At 40.0% G+C, this 22,079-nt stretch overlaps 1 protein-coding gene across 2 annotated transcripts in view; it reads left to right on the forward strand.

Annotated features, from left to right (window-relative positions):
- Positions 1-204: 204 nt before the first annotated feature.
- The window catches only part of LOC128689256 (uncharacterized), a 52,525-nt gene continuing 30,650 nt past the window's right edge, over positions 205-22,079 (forward strand). For both annotated transcript variants that reach the window (XM_070080637.1, XM_070080636.1), the window contains exon 1: positions 205-436. The gene's annotated coding sequence lies outside the window, so the exon portion shown is untranslated. The remainder of the gene's footprint in view (positions 437-22,079) is intronic.

Raw genomic sequence — 22,079 nt, forward strand, 5'->3', positions numbered from 1 at the left:
CAGTCCTGGACTAAACGTCTTAATAAAGGTTTCACTGCAAACACTGTCTTTCTCACTAACTGACGGGTTGCGCCATCGTGTGTGTGCTGCTTGAGTACATGAGTGATGGTGTCTGAAGTGATGCTGGAGGCGCTCTATATAATGTGATGCCGCCCCGACCTCAGAGCCTTGCCACCTGCACTCATGTATATATATACTTGAAGAGCATCCACTTGAACACACCCTGCTTTCCTCTCCTCCCCGGCGCTGCTCTAGCCACACGTACACACACTCAAACACATTCACACTTACTTTCAAATACGCTCAAAGATCACACACACACTTACTTGCAAGCGCCGTTATACACTTGCACTTGCATAAGCTCGCATAGCACACGCACTTAAACGTGACGCACTCTGGAGTGCAGTTCAACAGCAACAGTGACATCACTCTCAAGGTAACCTATTTGTTTAATTTTAGGATGCTTTTCATATTTGATACCTATTTTCAATATCTGGGAGGCATGAAGTTTCTTTAACGTAACTTCTTTGGGAGTATATTATCATATGAGCACCACTGCTAGGTTATGTGATTTTCGAGGCGAACAAATGAAATGAGGAGTGTTGGGGACGACTGGTCGTGTTGAACAAAAAAATGGTATAAAATACCGACAGGTTGTTAGGTAAGACACATATGCAACAGTTAGGTATCTTTATTTCGAAACGTTTCGCCTACACAGTAGGCTTCTTCAGTCGAGTACAGAAAAGTTGATAGAAGCAGAAGATACTTGAAGACAATGTAATCAGTCCATCACCCTTAAAGTTTTGAGGTGGTCAGTCCCTCAGTCTGAAGAAGAGCATTGTTCCATGGTATGAAACAATATGGAGATGAAGTGACAGGGTGGAGCTTTATATAGCGCCAGGAGGTGAGACGTAGGTCACTAGGAGAGGTAAGAACTCAGATGTTGGGAGGACAGGTCCCTCTCAAATCCAGCCGTTCTCACTAGTAGAGGTTTGTCGAAGTTGATTGTAGGTCTGTACCAAGATACCCTTGTGTTGCAGTGTCAGACAGATTGAACAAAAAAATGGTATAAAATACTAGTGAGAACGGCTGGATTTGAGAGGGACCTGTCCTCCCAACATCTGAGTTCTTACCTCTCCTAGTGACCTACGTCTCACCTCCTGGCGCTATATAAAGCTCCATCCTGTCACTTCATCTCCATATTGTTTCATACCATGGAACAATGCTCTTCTCCAGACTGAGGGACTGACCACCTCAAAACTTTAAGGGTGATGGACTGATTACATTGTCTTCAAGTATCTTCTGCTTCTATCAACTTTTCTGTACTCGACTGAAGAAGCCTACTGGGTAGGCGAAACGTTTCGAAATAAAGATACCTAACTGTTGCATATGTGTCTTACCTAACACACTGGTCGTGTTATTGTTTGCTCCTGGTGTTATCCAACAGTGCGGAGAGTCCCAGTGATGGGCTAGTCTCAAGGAATTAAAAACAGAGAATAACTGAAAGAATAAACAAAAGATGAATACAGAGCAGTACAGGTAACAAATGAAGTATAGTTGCTACCAGCTGCTGCCAGTTGCTATCAGCTGTCACCAGCTGTTACCAGCAGCTACCAGTTAGTACCAGCTGCCGCCAGCTGGTACTAGTTTCTGCCAGCTGTTACTCGCACTCAGTGGGCTCTCATATTGTATTTTACTTGTGTCAGATCCAGAGTCTTGCTGGGTCGTCTCTCTCTCTCTCTCTCTCTCTCTCTCTCTCTCTTGTCGTGTCTGACGTAAAAATTTTCCCTAATTGCCTCCATCATCGTAGCTATCCATGTTTCAGATCCGCCATGTGGTTATCAGTTCTCTGAATGAAATTTCTTGTGGTTAAAATCATCCATGATAAATAAGTTCACTTTAGCCCTATAAGGTCTTCTTGCTGCTTCTGCTAAGGTGTCAATCATTGTTGTGTCGTTCTCTTTATATTCCTGTCTTGATGGCGGATTGTAAATCACTGCTACCACCACCCTGGGTTTCGCAGCCTTGACTGTACCCCACTATATATATGTATATAATCAATTGGCTCATTTTATTTGTCATTATTGCTTCAAAACCCCACTAGTTCTTTAAAACCAGTCATTCATCCCCCTCTGTCTTTGCTTGCTACCTTGCATACTGCTCGGAATATGGCATCAGTTATCATTTCAGGTAGTTTTGTCTCCATGATAGCTATAATGTTTGGGATTATCTATGCTATCCATTCTATAAACTCATCACTTCTGTTTAATAGTCCATCCACATTTGTGTACCATATTTTGACCTTTCTTTCCTCTACCATGCTTTGGTTATCGTGATCCAATATTTATGTTTGTTGAGTATCTGGCTGGAGCGGGATAGGCAGGGCTGGGGTTGGTATTTGTATCATTACAGGGGAAGGAGTCAGGTGTGTCCAGACGTTTAGCTGCATGGATGTTGTTTCTTGCTGAAGTACCTCCCAGTCCTTAGAAAAAATTGCATCTGTTCAGTGTATTCTGTTCCTGCGAATCCTTTGAGAAATTACCTACATGAGGTTTACAGGGAATTACCTGAATTATTACATGTAAGTAATTTGGATAAGGTAAGTGGGACTTCGTCACAATAGGTCACAGGACTGTCACTCCGTCGATGTCCATCACCACTCTCACAAAAAAGCTTGACCTGACTTTAAATTAATGATTACAATATTAAACATTAATACCAATAATGGTAAATTATAAAACAGTGTGGACTGTATATTATAATAATTATATGCTGGTACACAGTATATAATTATTGTACAATACATTTAACACAACAGTTGTGGAAAATTAAATTTACCTTGATGTATCTCATTAGATACATACCAGTAAATGGTAACAAAGATAATTATTATTTGCCAAAGATACATAGACAAGTAGGAATTTTGGGACACCTAGGCTGCAAAAATGTCGATACCTACCATAATCTATCTCTCCACAAGTTGCTCTAGTCCTATATTAATTGCAAATGAAATGTACATCACCAAAAATTCTGGTAAAATTTAATATAAATTTGTGGACTGTATATTAAAATTAATAAATGATTACATATACACATTTATATAACAGAAGGAGAATTTATAATCATAACACTCACCAACTTGTCTGGAGATTACTGTGTATCATACTCAAAAACCACCCCTGTCTACATTTATGAAGAATTTTCTGGCCAGAACTTCTAAACATAAACACAGACACATAGCAGGGGTTCCTGGAGCTGTCCTGTCCATCTGCTTAATGCTCAAATTATGCAGGACTGCACATCCAACAATTTCGGCTCCTATTTGAGAGGTTTTAAGCCCAATATAACCCCTAGAGCAGTGGTTCCCAAACTAGGGGTAAATTACCCCCTGGGGGTAATTTAACCATTTTTGGGGGGTAATGGAGGGGTGACAGAAAAAAAGTTATGAATTCTGAAAATCAAGAAAACAATGCGGTACCCGGTATGAGGATTATTGTTAACTTTGTCTTAGTATATGAAGTTGTAAAGTAAACCTATTATAAGTAAGTAATAAAGTTAAACCAAATAACAATAAACATCAAAAACTAATATACAGTATTAGAAAAGAAGAAATATATAGCTAAGTGTGTGGAAACCCAAAAGTATTTTGACAAGTATGCTTCAGGACAAAAGTCACTCAGTAGCCCAGATCGACCTGTCCAGTACGCGTCACTCACTTCCTGAGGCTGCCTCTATTTCACACTGTCAGTTTATCTGTGAGCATCAGCCGAGGTAGACATAAGCTGGTATGTATGTGTACTGCCCTGTGCAGTATATAGTTAGTATTTACCCACTGTTACTGTGAATTTGTAGCTATTATTAATTTTATATATAATGTATGTGTGGTTCTTACGTTTTCAATGGTTTTGCTAGGATTAGCAGAGTATGCGAGGCTGTATACGTTCACGTTTAGCCATATATATCAATAATAACAACATTTTGTGAAAGGGGTAACATGCTTTATGTGGCATGTTAAATTGGGTAACAAGCTGAAAAAGTTTGGGAACCACTGCCCTAGAGCGACGAAAATTAAGCACATTACATTAGCCTGCCTGTACCACATTCAAAAAACAAAGTCGACTCTGGTTCCAACAATGCTTCTCCCAGTCGCTGGTTTCATTTTTCGTTTACAAATTAAATTTTATTAAATACAATGTATTACACTAATTTTCATAAAAATTATGCTGGATTTTTTTTTTTGGAAAATACATTATTTTTCACAATAGTGTTATTAGAAAAGAAATTTGTATTACCACTTACCATTTAATTACTATAGTTGGATCACGCCTACCTAACATATAGAAACCAACACTGGCCAGCAAGAAATCTAAATGAAAGAAGAATGGCATATTTCCCTGTGTGAATGATGGCATAGTCTCCTTATCTTCCACCATCCACACGTAATTTTCGAGGTCCTGCAAATTTCCTGTCCATTCTTCAGCAGGGGACATTAACACGGGTTCCTATTACAAATTATGGCCTTGATGACGCCGGATTACTCGCTACCACTAACTGACCAGTGTTCACACAATAATTCACTATAGTGTCCTCCTGTTGCATCACTCCGCGGCCGCTGCACACCCTCCTTCACACAAAATTTCTTGAAGGGTCAAATCAGCATCACATTTTAGTATAAAATTATTATATTAATCATATTTATACAAGTTTAAATTTGGAAAATTGTAAACAAAATTTTCCCCATTGCGGCCACACGGAGATTGTTGATATACGACTTAATTAATTGAAATGATTTTTTGTACTCCACCTTGTTTTATAGTTTTTACACACATTTATAATTAAATTTATCAGAGAATGTGTTTTGGTATAAAGATAGGATACATTACATATTTAGACAATTCAGCATATTACCTATCCATACATTTAATTACATCAACTAAATACAACCCTAATTTATCTATTATTGAACTTTTTACAATTTTTCCTTTTAACAACAATTTAATTTCATCTACAAAGATTTCTTCTTGCACCTTCTGAATCCAGTATTTCAGAGGACGTGGAAAATTATAGAAAATATTCATTTTCTTTGTATATTTAAACACTAGCAATGTTACATTAATTAGTTTGGGTAAGGAAGAATACCTATTAATATCAATGGCCGATGAGGGACAAATTATTGGAGCAGTGGTCACTAATTTCAGCAAGGCCAATTAATTTTATTTTCCAACCAATTTGGTCCCTTGAAGCATGATACAGTATTCACAAATTTGTCATAAGTCAAACCTCGTGACAAGAAATCAACTGAATTCTCATCACCAGGTATATGATTAAATGTTGACCTAAACTCATATATTTCTCTTGCATTTGATTAATTTCAGCTACTGTTTTGTACGTACACAATCTTAATGTTACCATTACGAATCCATTGTCAGGACACCTCATTATCAGATTAAATCACAGTGTCGCTAATATTTATCTCAATTAATTTATCTCTTACATAATTAGCTAATTTGACACGTATGTAAATGGCTGTTAATTTCAATAGAGGCAATGTACGCGCTTTAATTGGAGCCACTTTAGTCTTAGACATGACAAAAGAAATAAAATTTTTACACTGAATATAAGCGACTGCTCCATACGCCAATTCTGAAGCATCGCAAAAAGATATGTAATATATTATCACCATCTCGACTTGCTACATTACGTGGGAATTTCAACATTGGTATCTTTACATAATCACCTATTAATTCTTGTCTATTAATGACTTGTCTAGGAATTTAAACTGATAGATATAGAGGTATGGGTGTTTGTGGGAAACAATCAGGCAGCAGCATTAGGGTTAAAAACAGCAGTTATTACTGGGATACCTCAGGGATATGTTTAAAAGACAATATTCAAAATAAAGTTGCTAGCAATGGCAAATCCATTGATCAACAAACAGAGAGATAGTAGAGGGCAACGAGTGACTAGCTCCCTTAAGGTTTACTATACAAATAGTAGGAGTCTAAGAAATAAGATAGATGAGCTAAGATTACTTGCAAGTGTAGGTACTATAGATATTGTTGGTATAACAGAGACCTGGTTCAACCTGAAAGATAGAGAAATGCCTTCTGAATGCAACATACAGGGTTATAAACTATTCCACACTGATAGGGTCAACAGGAAGGGTGGTGGTGTTGCGATGTATGTCAGAGAAAATTTAAATTGTTGTCTTAGACATGATATAAGATTAGAAACATCGAACACAGAATCTGTTTGGCTTCAGTTTCTCGAGGGTCGTGACAAATTAATTTTGGGTGTGATTTGTAGGCCTCCAAACCTTGATAGGGAGTGCAGTAAGCTGTTATGGGACGAAATTCATAAGGCATCTAGATATGAAAATGTTGTGATAATGGGAGATTTTAACTTTAGACAAATTGATTGGAACAATATGACAGGAAATCTTGAGTCTAGTGACTTTCTTGATACAGTTCAGGATTGCTTTTTAGAACAGGTTGTGACAGAACCAACTAGAGGAAACAATCTGCTTGACTTGGTTCTTGCCAACAAAGATTCACTAATTAATAATCTTGAGGTTAATGATGAGCTTGGGGAGAGTGATCACAAATCACTTAGTTTCAATATATCATGGAATTACCCAGATAACTGCAATCAAATCTCTGTCCCAGATTTTCGCTTGGCCGACTTCATGGGACTGAAAAATTACTTGGGTGGGCTAAATTGGGATGTCCTAACTATGGGTCAATATGTTGGTTGTCAATATGACGTTTTTCAGAGCATAGTTCTAGCTGCCCAGACAACTTTTGTTTCGAGTAGGGAAATTAGATCTAACAAAAATAATCCCAAATGGATGAACAATAGATTAAAACATCTCACTGGTCAAAAGTGAGGCATATATAGGCGTATCAAAAGAGGGGATGGGCAGTTAAGAAATCAATATATTCAATTAAAGAGAGAAATAAAGAAAGGAATAAGAAAAGCAAAAAGAGATTATGAGGCTAAGGTAGCAAGGGATTCAAAAACTAACCCAAAAGGGTTCTTTCAGGTATACAGAAGTAAGATTAGGGACAAGATTGGCCCACTTAAGAGTAACTCTGGTCAAATCACTGACAGTGATAAGGATATGTGTGAAATTCTAAATACCTACTTCCTCTCAGTTTTCACCCAGGAAAATACTAGCGATATTCCTGAAATAAGAGATTATGTAGAACAGGATGATAATAAACTATGTACGATTGCGGTAACTAGTGACATGGTCCTCAGACAAATAGAGAAACTAAAACCTAACAAATCCCTAGGTCCTGATGAACTGTTTGCAATGGTGTTAAAGGAATGTAAAGTGTTAAAGGAATGTAAAGAGGAACTTAGCATACCTTTGGTTAATCTTTTTAACATATCACTACAAAATGGCATAGTGCTTGATAAGTGGAAAATGGCAAATGTAATACCTATTTACAAGGCAGGTGACACGTCCTTGGCTTCGAACTATAGACCAATAAGCCTTACCTCCATAGTGGGAAAATTTATGGAATCAATAATTGCCGAAGCAATTCGTAGCCATCTTGACAGGCACAGATTGATTAATGATTCTCAACACGGTTTTACAAAGGGGCGTTCCTGTCTTACGAATTTACTAACTTTTTTCACTAAGGTGTTTGAGTAGGTAGATCATGGTAATGAATATGATATTGTGTATATGGACTTATGTAAGGCTTTCGATAGAGTTCCACATCAGAGGCTATTGAGGAAACTTAGGGCACACGGAATAGGAGAATTTTTTTCCTGGGTAGAGGCATGGCTGACAAATAGACAGCAGAGAGTTTGCATAAATGGGGAGAAATCAGAATGGGGGCACGTCACAAGCGGTGTTCCTTAAGGGTCAGTGTTGGGCCCGTTGTTGTTCACACTTTACATAAACGACATAGATGAGGGAATAAATAGCGACATAAGCAAATTTGCTGATGACACCAAAATAGGCCGTCTAATTCATTCTAATGAGGACATTAGAGCAATCCAGGATGATTTGAATAGACTGACGCAATGGTCGGAGAAGTGGCAAATGCAGTTTAATATTGACAAATGCAAAGTTCTAAATGTTGGACAGTTAAATAACCATGCCACATATAAACTAAATAATGTAGATCTTAATACTACCTATTGCGAAAAGGATTTAGGAGTTCTGGTTAGCATTAACCTAAAACCAAGACAACAGTGCATTAGTGCTCGCAATAAAGCTAACAGAATTCTTGGCTTCATATCTAGAAGTATAAATAATAGAAGTCCTCAGGTTGTTCTTCAACTCTATATATCCTTGGTTAGGCCTCATTTAGATATGCTGCTCAGTTCTGGTCACCGTATTACAGAATGGATATAAATGCCCTGGAAAACGTACAAAGGAGGATGACAAAGATGATCCCATGTATCAGAAATCTTCCCTATGAGGATAGACTGAGGGCCATGAATCTGCACTCTCTAGAAAGGCATAGAATTAGGGGGGATATGATCGAGGTGTATAAATGGAAAACAGGAATAAATAAAGGGGATGTAAATAGTGTGCTGAAAATTTCCAGCTAAGACAGGACTCGCAGCAATGGTTTCAAGTTGGAAAAATTCGGATTCAGAAAGGATATAGGAAAGTACTGGTGTGGTAGTAGAGTTATGGATGAGTGGAACAAACTCCCGAGTACAGTTAATCAGGCTAAAACGTTGTGTAGTTTTAAAAATAGGTTAGATAAATACATGAGTGGGTGTGGATTGGTGTGAGTTGGACCTGACTAGCTTGTGCTGCTGGGTCTGGTGCAATGCTCCATCCTTGAGTGGAGATGACCAGACTGGGTGGGTCATTGGGCTAATCCGGGGGTGGGTCATTGGTGTAATCCGGGGTGACACATGGACCTGCTACGCATGGGCCAGTAGGCCTGTTGCAGTGTTCCTTCGTTCTTATGTTCTTATGTAGGGTTTCATCCCAAGCACATTAAAGTTTCCATACTTCTTGAGTTAACAATTTTCCTCTTATTGTAAAGGATGCATGAAAACATTTGGAAACTTTAGCAAGAAAGACTCTTTTTGTTAAGTTACTGGACATACCATAATTATTAGGTTTTAAAAATAAATCTTCCTCAATATCCCAGGTTAATCTCAACATATTACTACATTTAGGCACTTACACTCCAGGGTAATCATTATTTATTTTGTCCTTTAATTTGGATGAATTGCTGTTCCATTCCCTCAAAGGCATATTTGCACTTTGCTTTACTTTATTAGCCTCATCATAGGTCCTCATCAGTTTCTCTTCAGTTGACGTCACGCAGTGAACTTCCCGTAAGTTTAAGGTGTGCATTGGTATAAACCTTGGTAATAAATACCGACAAGTTGGTTTAGAAAGACACGTAAGCAAACACTATAACATATTTATTAGAAAACGTTTCGGTCCTGGGACCTTGATCACTTCTAACATACAGAGGTAGAAAGACATTATATATAGGCGGAGAGTGAGATGTGACGCACGTGACCTGAGGAATGTCATAAGAACATAAGAATGGAGGAACACTGTAGAAGGCCTACTGGCCCATGCGAGGCAGGTCCTTATCAAAACAACCTCTGCCTATGATGAGGACCAGTAGACGATGAAATCATGTGACTCCTGTGTTGTTGGGTTGGTGCTGCTTAAGTATCATGTATGCCAATGTTTTTGAAATTTTGTAGTTTCCAGTGTTGCGTTCTATAGTGTCGGTGACGGTGATTAGTGAGGCTTCTAGGCACCGTCGGCGTCTGAGGTCTGGTTCGGTGAGAACGAGTTGTGCCTCGTTCCAGTTCATCAAATGCCCCGTGGAGTCTCTGTGGAGGACACAGGCGTACCTTACATCGTCTCTGTTAGAGGCATTTCGATGCTCATTCAGGCGGACTGCAAGATCTCTGCCTGTCTCGCCTACATATTTCTTGGGACAGAACCCACAGGGGATAGTGTAGACGCCTGCTGTAGAAGTTAGAGGTGTGGGGCTGCGTTTAGTAGTGAGGTCTTTGATAGAGGATGTGTTTATGGTGGAAACGTTGATGTTACTCATAGCAAGTGCCCGGCGAGTATTCGTGGCAACATCGCCACATGGGAGTACTATGAACTGTTTAGGGGGCTGTTCCATGGGCGGTTTGTTGAGGATAGCTTGTGCCTTGAGTCTGCAATCTCGGATGAAGAAAGATGGGAACTGAAGACGTGTAAAGGCTTGTGTTATGTAAGTGCATTCTTCTTCTAGAAAACAAGGGCTGGAGATGCGAAGAGCTCTCAAGAAGAAGCCAATGAGGACTCCTCTCTTAGTGCGGGTATCTTGGTGTGAATAAAAGTGTATAAGATCGTCCTTGTTGGTAGGTTTTCTATACACTTTGAAGAGAAGTTTGTCACTGTCGGGAGATCTGCACAGTAGAACGTCGAGGAAAGGAAGTTTGCCATCATTTTCGAGTTCAAGTGTAAACTTTATTGATGGTTCAACTGCATTGATCTTGTTGAGAAGGGCCTGGATATTGAGACGTCTTGGATAGAAAACCAATATATCATCAACGTATCTTAGCCAGGTAACGGTGTTGGGAATGAGGGTGCTGAATTTCTCTGTCTCCAAGTTTTCCATGAAGAGGTTGGCAAGCACAGCACTGAGCGGGCTGCCCATTGCCATCCCAAAGCATTGTTTGTAACAGTTGTCCTGATACTTGAAGAAGTTGAAATTAACACACAGTTCCACTAGATCGATGAAATCTAGAAGAGGTAAAGGGAGGTCGTGGTTTTCAGTGAGCCTCTGTCTCAGAATGTTGATTGCAGCGTCAGTAGGAACGTTGGTAAAGAGGGCTGTGACATCGAAGGAAGCCATGCTTTTGTTTTTGACATTCAGGTTGGAAATTCGGGAGAGAAGGTCACCTGAATGTTTGAGGTGGGCTTGACTGATAGTGCCCAGAAGCGCTGAAAGGTATTTGGCAAGGTGGCCGGCTAGTCTGTGTGGTGCACTCCCTATGCCCGAAGTGATAGGCCGTAGTGGGATGCCAGGTTTGTGTGTCTTAGGAAGGCCATACAGGCGTGCTGGTTTCGGTTGACCTGGTAAAAGTTTAAGTAGTTTTTTGCCTTGTTCTGATTTTCGTAAGATGCTACGAGCCTTTTGAAGGAAAGTCTGGGTACTTTGAAGTAGCACTGATTCTGATACAGGCTGGTATGTGTTGGCCACCTTGCCAAATACCTTTCAGCGCTTCTGGGCACTATCAGTCAAGCCCACCTCAAACATTCAGGTGACCTTCTCTCCCGAATTTCCAACCTGAATGTCAAAAACAAAAGCATGGCTTCCTTCGATGTCACAGCCCTCTTTACCAACGTTCCTACTGACGCTGCAATCAACATTCTGAGACAGAGGCTCACTGAAAACCACGACCTCCCTTTACCTCTTCTAGATTTCATCGATCTAGTGGAACTGTGTGTTAATTTCAACTTCTTCAAGTATCAGGACAACTGTTACAAACAATGCTTTGGGATGGCAATGGGCAGCCCGCTCAGTGCTGTGCTTGCCAACCTCTTCATGGAAAACTTGGAGACAGAGAAATTCAGCACCCTCATTCCCAACACCGTTACCTGGCTAAGATACGTTGATGATATATTGGTTTTCTATCCAAGACGTCTCAATATCCAGGCCCTTCTCAACAAGATCAATGCAGTTGAACCATCAATAAAGTTTACACTTGAACTCGAAAATGATGGCAAACTTCCTTTCCTCGACGTTCTACTGTGCAGATCTCCCGACAGTGACAAACTTCTCTTCAAAGTGTATAGAAAACCTACCAACAAGGACGATCTTATACACTTTTATTCACACCAAGATACCCGCACTAAGAGAGGAGTCCTCATTGGCTTCTTCTTGAGAGCTCTTCGCATCTCCAGCCCTTGTTTTCTAGAAGAAGAATGCACTTACATAACACAAGCCTTTACACGTCTTCAGTTCCCATCTTTCTTCATCCGAGATTGCAGACTCAAGGCACAAGCTATCCTCAACAAACCGCCCATGGAACAGCCCCCTAAACAGTTCATAGTACTCCCATGTGGCGATGTTGCCACGAATACTCGCCGGGCACTTGCTATGAGTAACATCAACGTTTCCACCATAAACACATCCTCTATCAAAGACCTCACTACTAAACGCAGCCCCACACCTCTAACTTCTACAGCAGGCGTCTACACTATCCCCTGTGGGTTCTGTCCCAAGAAATATGTAGGCGAGACAGGCAGAGATCTTGCAGTCCGCCTGAATGAGCATCGAAATGCCTCTAACAGAGACGATGTAAGGTACGCCTGTGTCCTCCACAGAGACTCCACGGGGCATTTGATGAACTGGAACGAGGCACAACTCGTTCTCACCGAACCAGACCTCAGACGCCGACGGTGCCTAGAAGCCTCACTAATCACCGTCACCGACACTATAGAACGCAACACTGGAAACTACAAAATTTCAAAAACATTGGCATACATGATACTTAAGCAGCACCAACCCAACAACACAGGAGTCACATGATTTCATCGTCTACTGGTCCTCATCATAGGCAGAGGTTGTTTTGATAAGGACCTGCCTCGCATGGGCCAGTAGGCCTTCTACAGTGTTCCTCCATTCTTATGTTCTTATGACATTCCTCAGGTCACGTGCGTCACATCTCACTCTCCGCCTATATATAATGTCTTTCTACCTCTGTATGTTAGAAGTGATCAAGGTCCCAGGACCGAAACGTTTTCTAATAAATATGTTATAGTGTTTGCTTACGTGTCTTTCTAAACCAAGGTGTGCATTACCGTCGCTTGAAGGAGGAACAGACTGGATGTAGCACCAAATAATACGCTCCTAAAGCGAAAAGTTTTCAGAGGGCTAAGTGGGTCACTAGGATTCCCATGTCACAAGAAACTGGTACAGTCCCGGTCTGCCTCCTAAAAAACCAACTCGAAGGAAAGCTTTACTTATGTCAGCCGTAAAGGCATAATTTTTAACCCTAATTTTTCCGTCAACGACAAACCTGTCATTAAACAGTCATTTAAACTTGGTATATTTTTACTACTTTTTTCATTACAATTAAAAACAATTCTTAGTAATGACCATAAATTTTTGTCTGCTCTGGAGGTACTTCCTCTAAGAATTTATTCTTTAGCTGTTCAATAATTATATGATTATATCCAGTCAATAATTCTGGTGTCCTACTCAGTTCATGGAGCAGAGCCTTTATTTGCCCATAGGCAATTCGATAATTAGTAGGCAATTCTGGATGATACAGCTTCCACGCGAATCTCATCCAGTATTGTTCAGATTCCTATTTAACATTCTTCAGGTATTGTTCCTGAGTAAAGGAATCATCTGGAGTTTCTTCGTTTACATTGATTCCGATGCTGTCCAGTTCCCACAATTTATACACTGGCTCAACAGCATCCTCTATGGAAGAATATTTATACTTGGGCGCTCTTTCATGAGCATAACACACAGTGACTGTATTTATTTTTTCCTCAAGTCCTTCAATATTAGTACGAGAAAGCTTACCATACATTACATGACATTCTGTTGCTTTTAGAAGAATAACACAACATTTCCTTAGCAAACTTTTACAAATGAAGCATAATAATCACTCCATATTGGAAGATTTATTGGCACTGACTCATTATTTGCACAAGAAGGTGCCAATTTTACACCATTTTGTGAAAGCCTTCCAGTAGCTTCGCTAAGCTCAACTGAAGAGATTTTCTTTGGGAGCCTATCTACTATAACTGCACTGACACATTTTCTCTCATTACCCAGTCCGACATTTACATACTCAGTGTCGTACAACTGGGCCCTTTTATCTGGCAGAAACCTTTCATACCATTAAGACAACTATGTTTCATGGATGTGCATTTAATCCTTGGTCCTGTAATGCAGTTACATTTTTTTATTTACGCCGTTTATTCCGAATAAGGCTACTTCAGCTGTGCCATTATAGTTAATATTAGCTGCAATTTATACATTAGTAACAGCTGTGTCAGGGTTAACATTATTATTATTATTATTATTATTATTATTATTATTATTATTATTATTATTATTATTATTATTATTATTATTATTATTATTATTATTATTATTACTAATACTACTACTATTTAAACCTTTACACATTAATACATGATGTCTTCCTTTGTGACATTGATAGCAATTATTTAGTCTGGCATAGCAATTCTTTACATTATGACTGCCTAAACATCTGATAAATCTGCCAAGTTCTTCTAATCTTTGCACCTTAACATCCCATGAATCATAAGCATTACAGTTCTTGGAGAAATGAGTACCCTTGCAAAAAAGACAATCCCTCTTTTGCTTGACTTGCCCATTATTAGCCGGGCCACTCTTATTACGGTACTTATTTCTCTTAATTTGGTTTGGAGAACTTTTATTTTTGGTTCCTGCCACTTGATATGTGCTTATACATCCCTTTTCATGGGATGAATTGTGATTATTATTAATATTAGGAATTTTTTCTGTGTGAGACCAAAGAGATACATCAGAATCATCATATGTTACGTTTATAGAAGTACTTGATTGGTTTGTCTGTGATTGAACAATTAATTCTTGTAGACCTAATCTTATTTCCTCCAGAACAAAATAACCTTCGTGGTATTTATTAGATAGCTACTCTATAGACTTGCTGCTCAATTTATTCTGCAAGACAGCACTTACTATCCAGTCTGATTCCCCCAAATCAAACCCATTACTCAAGGGCTTAAAAGTGCTTTCTAATTTGACCCTAAATTGTTGCAAATTATGGTAATTGTGTTCTGGAGTTCTTAAATTAATCACAATATTTACTAGGTCTAACCTACTTTGCTCCCTGTTAACATAGGTAACCTCTAGCAAGTCAACTGCCTTTAGGCAACTAAAGTCTATATTTTGGAATCCTTGAATCAGGTCATAAGTATCGCTTCTGACCTGCCCTTTGAGATAAAATAATTTTGTGACATCTGCTATGTCATTCCTCACATACACCGCAGCCTTAAATACTGACCAAAATTCCTCCCATCTGTCTCCTAGACTAAATGTTGGTAGACATAACTCTGGGAGTTTGGACAAAGACCTGGCATTTACATTACTAGACTGGTCAACTGCAGTATTTACACATTTCATTCTATTTAATACCTCACTTTTACACGATAGTATTTTGTCTTCTAGCTCATAATTCTGATTAATTAACAATTCCTTTCATTATCATGTGCACAGTTCACCAACAGATCTCCTTCATATTCTTTATATTACAATTTATATGACACATACCTATTTTCTAATGATTCCAAATATAATTCTAAATTATCCTTATTCACAATTTCCTCTGCCACCAAGTCCAGGCATTTATTATATGCTCTGGTCACATTACCTTTTTGTGCATTTAATGATGCCTTTATAGCTTCAATACCCATGGATTTTCCATTTGCATTAATTACATTAACCTCATCCAAGGCTCTTGTGTGTTAGATTCAATTAATGAACACTGGTTGTACAAATTATATGAGACACTGGGAATTATTTATTACAATATGCACCAAATATCCTAGCCAAATATTTCCTGGCTTAGCAAATAATTTATAATTATTATTATTATAATCAGAAGGGAGGCAATTATCATTCCTAGCCCTAAGTGGGCTTAGCAAATTAACTTTACAGCAATTACAGTCCTAACCCAGCTGAGCTCAGCAATTAATTTACATAATAATTACACAAATCTATTAATATTACAAATGTATAAGAAATAGAATTCCAGCCCCACTGGGCATGCAAATTCAGTTAATTGTGGCAACTATAATCCACAACACAAACACCATTAATTAATTAAATTCTCTTCAATTATATATGAACCCAACAACCCATTTCTTTCAATAAAATCATTAATTAAATTAAATTCCCCCTGATTACATATCCGAGTTCGTTAGGAACCAAAAGGATTAATTAATTATGTGAGAAATTTCCTGCATGAGGTTTACAGAGTATTACCTGAATTATTACATGTGAATAATTTGGGTGGGGTATGTGGGACAGTAGGTCACTGGACTGTCACTCTCTCAGTAGTAGTACCAGTTTCTAGCAACCAGTTACCAGTAACCAGTGTACCAGTAGATGACTCACTACCAACCGTCTGTGTGAATCATTGACTGTATTCATATTGCTGCTGACCATAGCAGGATTTCAAACACCCTCACCCTGTATGTGAGTCAGTCGTAGTTAGGCAGCAGAGAGAGACAAGTCGGCTGTTGGCGCTTTCCATACTTCCCGTTATATATTATACGTACTATCAGCCTACGTGAGTATTTTTACCCATCCACGTATCGAAAACCCACATGACAACTCCTTCGATGCCCACTCCAACCACTCTCACAAAAAAGCCTGACCTGACATTAAATCAATAATTACAATATTAAACATTAATATCAATAATGGTAAATTATAAAATAGTGTGGACTGTACATTATTTTGCTTGCTGGGTACACACAATATAATTATTGTACAACACATATAATACAATAGTGGTATTAGAAACGAATTTGTATTACCAGTTACCATTTAATTACTGTAGTTGGATCACACAACAACGCCTACCTAACATATAGAAACCTATACTGGTCAGCGAGAAATCTAAATGGCGTACTTCCCTCTGTGAGTGATGGTGTAGTCTCCTTATTTTCCACTATCCATATGTAATTCTGGAGGTCCCGCAAATTTCCTGTCCTAATTCTTCAGCAGGGGACATTAACATGGGTTCCTATTACAAATTCCGACCGAAACACCCAGTTATGGCCTCGATGATGCCGGATTCCTCGCCGCCACTAACCGACAAGTGTTCGCACATTCCCTTTCACTATGACGTTCTACTACCCTCTGTATCACTCCACGGCCGCTGCACTCCCTTCTTCACACAAAATTTCTTGTGCAAGAAAGGTATAAAATACCGACAATATGAAAGTTAAGACACATGTGCAACATCTGGATATCTTTATTGCAGACGTTTCGCCATCCAGTGGCTTTATCAATACAGATTCTAGGACATAATTAGAAGACAGTACAACTATATACAAAAGATGAGGTAATCAGTTCCTCAGCCTTGGAGTTAGTGTTGACAGCATTGTGGTGGTGGAGAATCTGGAGCAAAGGCAAGAAGACTGGCGGTTATACAGGCGTCAGTGGATAGGGACGTGTAGCAGACGAGGACATAGTCACTGGTAGGTGGGATTCCCCAATGGAAGTAGGCTGAGGGACTGATTACCTCATCTTTTGTACATAGTTCTACTGTCTTCTAATTATGTCCTAGAATCTGTATTGATAAAGCCACTGGATGGCGAAACGTCTACAATAAAGATATCCAGATGTTGCACATGTGTCTCAACTTTCACAAAATTTCTTGAAGGGTCATATCAGCATCACATTTTAATATGCAATTATTAAATTATTTATATTTACACATGATGAATTTTGTAAAATTATAAAAAAAAATCCACAAACCCTCAAGTTCTTTATGCAACCATAGTAGTGGTATTCGCATGCTTCACAAGCTCCTCCTTTGCTATATTGCACATCACCTTAGTTTTCTGCTTAGGGGAATTAAATTTTCTTTCTCGTTCTTCATCTAATTTGCTCTTTAGGCCATTTATAATTATATATAGAGAGTGCAACTCACCTCCTGCAACTCTTTCAATTCTGTCTTGGGTTAGGCTGCTCCTCAGATTTAAAATTTTATTGTGCTCATGAGTAAGTTGGATTGTTAGGTAAAAAAACACAAATGCAACTAACGCGACATTTTATTGTGGCAACGTTTCGCTCTCCAGAATCTTGACAAAGCTCCTGGACAGCTTGACAAAGCTCGGTGTTCGTGTGATAGGAACACAGAGGGTATGTATAGGTATATATATCCATCTGTGTTCATGTATTGTTTGTAACAGCTTGACAAATCTCCTGGAGAGCGAAACGTTGCCACAATAAAATGTCATTAATTGCACTTGTCGGTATTTCTACCAACATTATTACAGTAAGTAGGACTGCCTTTAAATAAGAACCAGTAGGCTATGTTACTTTTGTATATACTCATCCAAATGTGGCTGCTGGGGTCGAGTCCCAGCTCCTTGTCCTGCCGCTTGCAAGATTCACTCCCTCCTAGCCTCCTGGGCCTTATCTTACCTGCTCTTAACGCTTTGTATGAATCCTCTGTGTACTCACCTATTTGTACTCACCTATTTGTGGTTGCAGGGGTCGATTCTTAGCTCCTGGCCCCGCCTCTTCACCGGTTGCTACTGGGCCCTCTCTCTCCCCGCTCCATGAGCTTTATCAAACCTCGTCTTAAAACTGTGTATGGTTCCTGCCTCCACTACGTCATTTTCTAGGCTATTTCACTGCCTTACAACTCTATGACTGAAGAAATACTTCCTAATATCTCTCTGACTCATTTGTGTCTTCAACTTCCAATTGTGGCCTCTTGTTTCTGTGTCCCCTCCCTGGAACATCCTGTCTTTGTCCACCTTGTCTATTCCACGCAGTATTTTATATGTCGTTATCATGTCTCCCCTGACCCTCTTGTCCTCCAGTGTCGTCAGGCCGATTTCCCTTAATCTTTCTTCATAGGGCATTCCCCTTAGCTCTGGAACTAACCTTGTCGCAAACCTTTGCATTTTCTCTAATTTCTTAACGTGCTTGACCCGGTGCGGGTGTACTCACCTAGTTGAGGTTGCAGGGGTCGAGTCCTAGCTCCTGGCCCCGCCTCTTCACTGGTCGCTACTAGGTCACTCTTCCTGAACCGTGAGCTTTATCATACCTCTGCTTAAAGCTATGTATGGATCCTGCCTCCACTAAATCACTTCCCAAACTATTCCACTTCCTGACTACTCTGTGGCTGAAGAAATACTTCCTAACATCCCTGTGATTCATCTGTGTCTTAAACTTCCAACTGTGTCCCCTTGTTGCTGTGTCCCATCTTTGGAACATCCTGTCTTTGTCCACCTTGTCAATTCCTCTCAGTATTTTGTATGTCGTTATCGTGTCATCCCTATCTCTCCTGTCCTCCAGTGTCGTAAGGTCGATTTCCCTTAACCTCTCCTCGTAGGACATACCCCTTAGCTCTGGGACTAGTCTTGTTGCAAATCTTTGCACTTTCTCTAGTTTCTTTACGTGCTTGACCAGGTGTGGATTCCAAACTGGTGCTGTGTGTGTGTGTGTGTGTGTGTGTGTGTGTGTGTGTATGTGTGTGTGTGTGTGTGTGTGTGTGTGTGTGTGTGTGTGTGTGTGTGTGTGTGTGTGTGTTGTGTGTGTGTGTGTGTGTGTGTGTGTGTGTGTGTGTGTGTGTGTGTGTGTGTGTGTGTGTACTCACCTGCATGTGATCGCAGAGGTCGATTCACAACTCCTAGCTCCACCTCTTCGCTTATTGCTACTAGGGTTACTCCTAGCTTCAAGAACCTTGTCATACATCTTCTTAAAGCTATGTAAGGATCCTGCATCCACTACTTCACTTTTTATTTTGTTCCATTTCCTGACTATTCAAAGGCTGAAGAAATACTTCCTGACATTCCTATGATTAGGCTTACCACAATTTCTTTGACTCAAACAGAAACAGTTTTATGATATTGAAAAAAATATCTGCAAGAAATATGAAGTAGGTATATTTTTTAATACAAACAAATACCAATTCGTCAGTTAAGGACTACAGACTGAAAAAGAACAAACATAAAGTATGGAATCACTCTTCAGAAAACAATTCGTATTTTTCACAAGAATGAACCTTTCTTAGTAATGGTTTATTTTTTATTTTCTCAAATCAATCGCTACATTGTTCATCAGCGATGTTTCTGTCCGGAACAAAATGATAAACTGATTGGGACTTGGGGACAAGAATTTCAGACAGGGACAATCCCGGTCATAAAGGGATGTATGGTAAGCCTTCTGTGACTCATCTGAGTTTTCAGGTTAAACTGTGCCCTCGTGTTTCTTTCCCATCTTTCAAATTCTATCCCTATTCACCTTGTCATTTCCTTTTCAGCATTGTTTATATTGTTATCATGTCCCCAGTAGACCTCTTGCTCAGTGTCATCAGCTTGAATTCCCTTAACCTCTCCTTACAGGACATACCTTTAAACTCCAGGACTAGCCGCGTTGCAAACATTTGCCCTTTCTCCAATTTCTAGAAATGCGTGACTAGACGTGGGTTCCATGCTGGTGCTGCATACTCCAGTATGTGCCTGACGTACACGGTGTACAGTATAGTGAATGACTTCTTTAGACGTCGAAAAACTGTTCATAGATTTACAAGGCGCCCATATGCTGCAGCAGTTATTTGGTTGATGTGCGCCTAAAGTGACATGCTCAGTATGATACTCACCCCAAAGTTCTCCTTGAATGAAGTTTGAAGCCTTTACCCCTGAGCCTGTACTCCGCCTACGGTCTTCTTTATCCTTCTTCAGGCTTCATAACTTTGCACTTGGTGGCGTTAAACTCCAAGAGTCAAACCTGCAGCCTTCCCTTATCCATTTGCAGCCTTTCCTGGTCCTCGTCTGCTTGTATTCTCCTCATTAGTTTAACATCATCTGTGAACACGGATATTTCTGATTCTATCCCTTCTGTCATGTCACTCACTTATACAATAACACAGGCCCTAGGACTGACCTTTGTGGAAATCTACTCGACATATACACCCACTCTAACACTTCGTCACGGACATCACCCGTTGTTTCCTTCCTGTCAAGTATACCTTTATCCACTGTAGGGCTTTCCCTGCTATTGCTGCCTGCTCATCTAGCTTTTATACTAGTCTTCTATGCGGTAATGTGTCAAAAACCTTCTTACACTCCAATAAAATGCTTTCTACCCCCTCCCCTCTCTCTCCTCTCTTTGTCGTAGAACTCCAGTAAGTTTGAGACGCAGAATTTTCTCTCCCTAAAGCCGTTCTAGTTGTCAGATATTAACCCACTCCTTTCTAGGTGCTCCACCATTCTTCTCCCACTGCACGTCGAGCAGGAATTGCCTCATGCTTGTGTAGTCCTTTTGAAGTTTGGCTTCTTACATCCTTCTCATGCTGTTTCACTCTCCACTGTTAACACTACAAGGTATTCGAAACTCAGAACCATGTGATCGCTAGCATCAAGAGGCCTATGTCAGAACCAGTTAGGGTGAATACAAAGGCAGCTCTGCTGATTCATTTTCTCTCTTTCTGGTTATATCTCTTACATGTTGGTACATGAAGTTCACTATGACCATCTACAACATCTTAGACCTTCATGTTTCTGGTTTCCCGCCTTTTATGTAGTCATTTGCTTCCCTTTTGTCCACTCCTCCCATCTCCTTAAACTCGACTTGTTTCTGACAAGCAGTGCTACTCATCCTACTCTGTCTTTCCTGAAAATCTGATATCCAGCTGGGAAGATTGCATCTGTTATCTTATCTGTGAGCTTTGTCTCTGTGAGTGCAGTAATGTCTTTGAATGCCTCCATTAATCGTTCATGCCACTCGTCACTCTTATTAATTATTCTATCTGCATTGGTTTACCATTATTTCAGCTTCCTTTCATTACTGTGTTCCGGTTCACACGCTCCTGGTTTTCTGGTCCTTGCCCACGAGTCAGGGGGGTTGAAGAGGTTGAAGTCGGTTGGTGATATGGAATGAGGTGGGATTTTTGCCCTGGAGCGGGTCAGGATGCTGGATGTGGATGGGGATGAGCGAGGAGGTTGGGGTGAGGGTCAACATGGGATCTAGAGGTTAGAGTAAGAAACAGGTGTGAGAAAGATACCTGAGCTGGGGAAAATGGGGACTGTGGGTGTGGGGAGGAGTGTAGAGTATGGTCTGTTTTGGCTTATTGTGTCTGGGTGGGAGGGAAGGCTAGGGCTTCATGGGTGGTCTGTGGGTGGTTAATGGCAGTCCTCCAGAGGCTGAGCTTCCATACCTGTCAGTGCATGCCCTGTGTGTGTGTGTAGGTACTCACTTATTTGTACTCACCTATTTGTGATTGCAAGGGTCGATTCATAGCTCCTGGCCCCGCCTTTTCACTGACTGCTAGTAGGCCCTCTCTCTCCCTGTTCTATGAGCTTT

Source organism: Cherax quadricarinatus, unplaced genomic scaffold, assembly GCF_038502225.1.
Source record: "Cherax quadricarinatus isolate ZL_2023a unplaced genomic scaffold, ASM3850222v1 Contig734, whole genome shotgun sequence".
Classification (NCBI taxonomy): Eukaryota; Metazoa; Arthropoda; class Malacostraca; order Decapoda; family Parastacidae; genus Cherax; species Cherax quadricarinatus.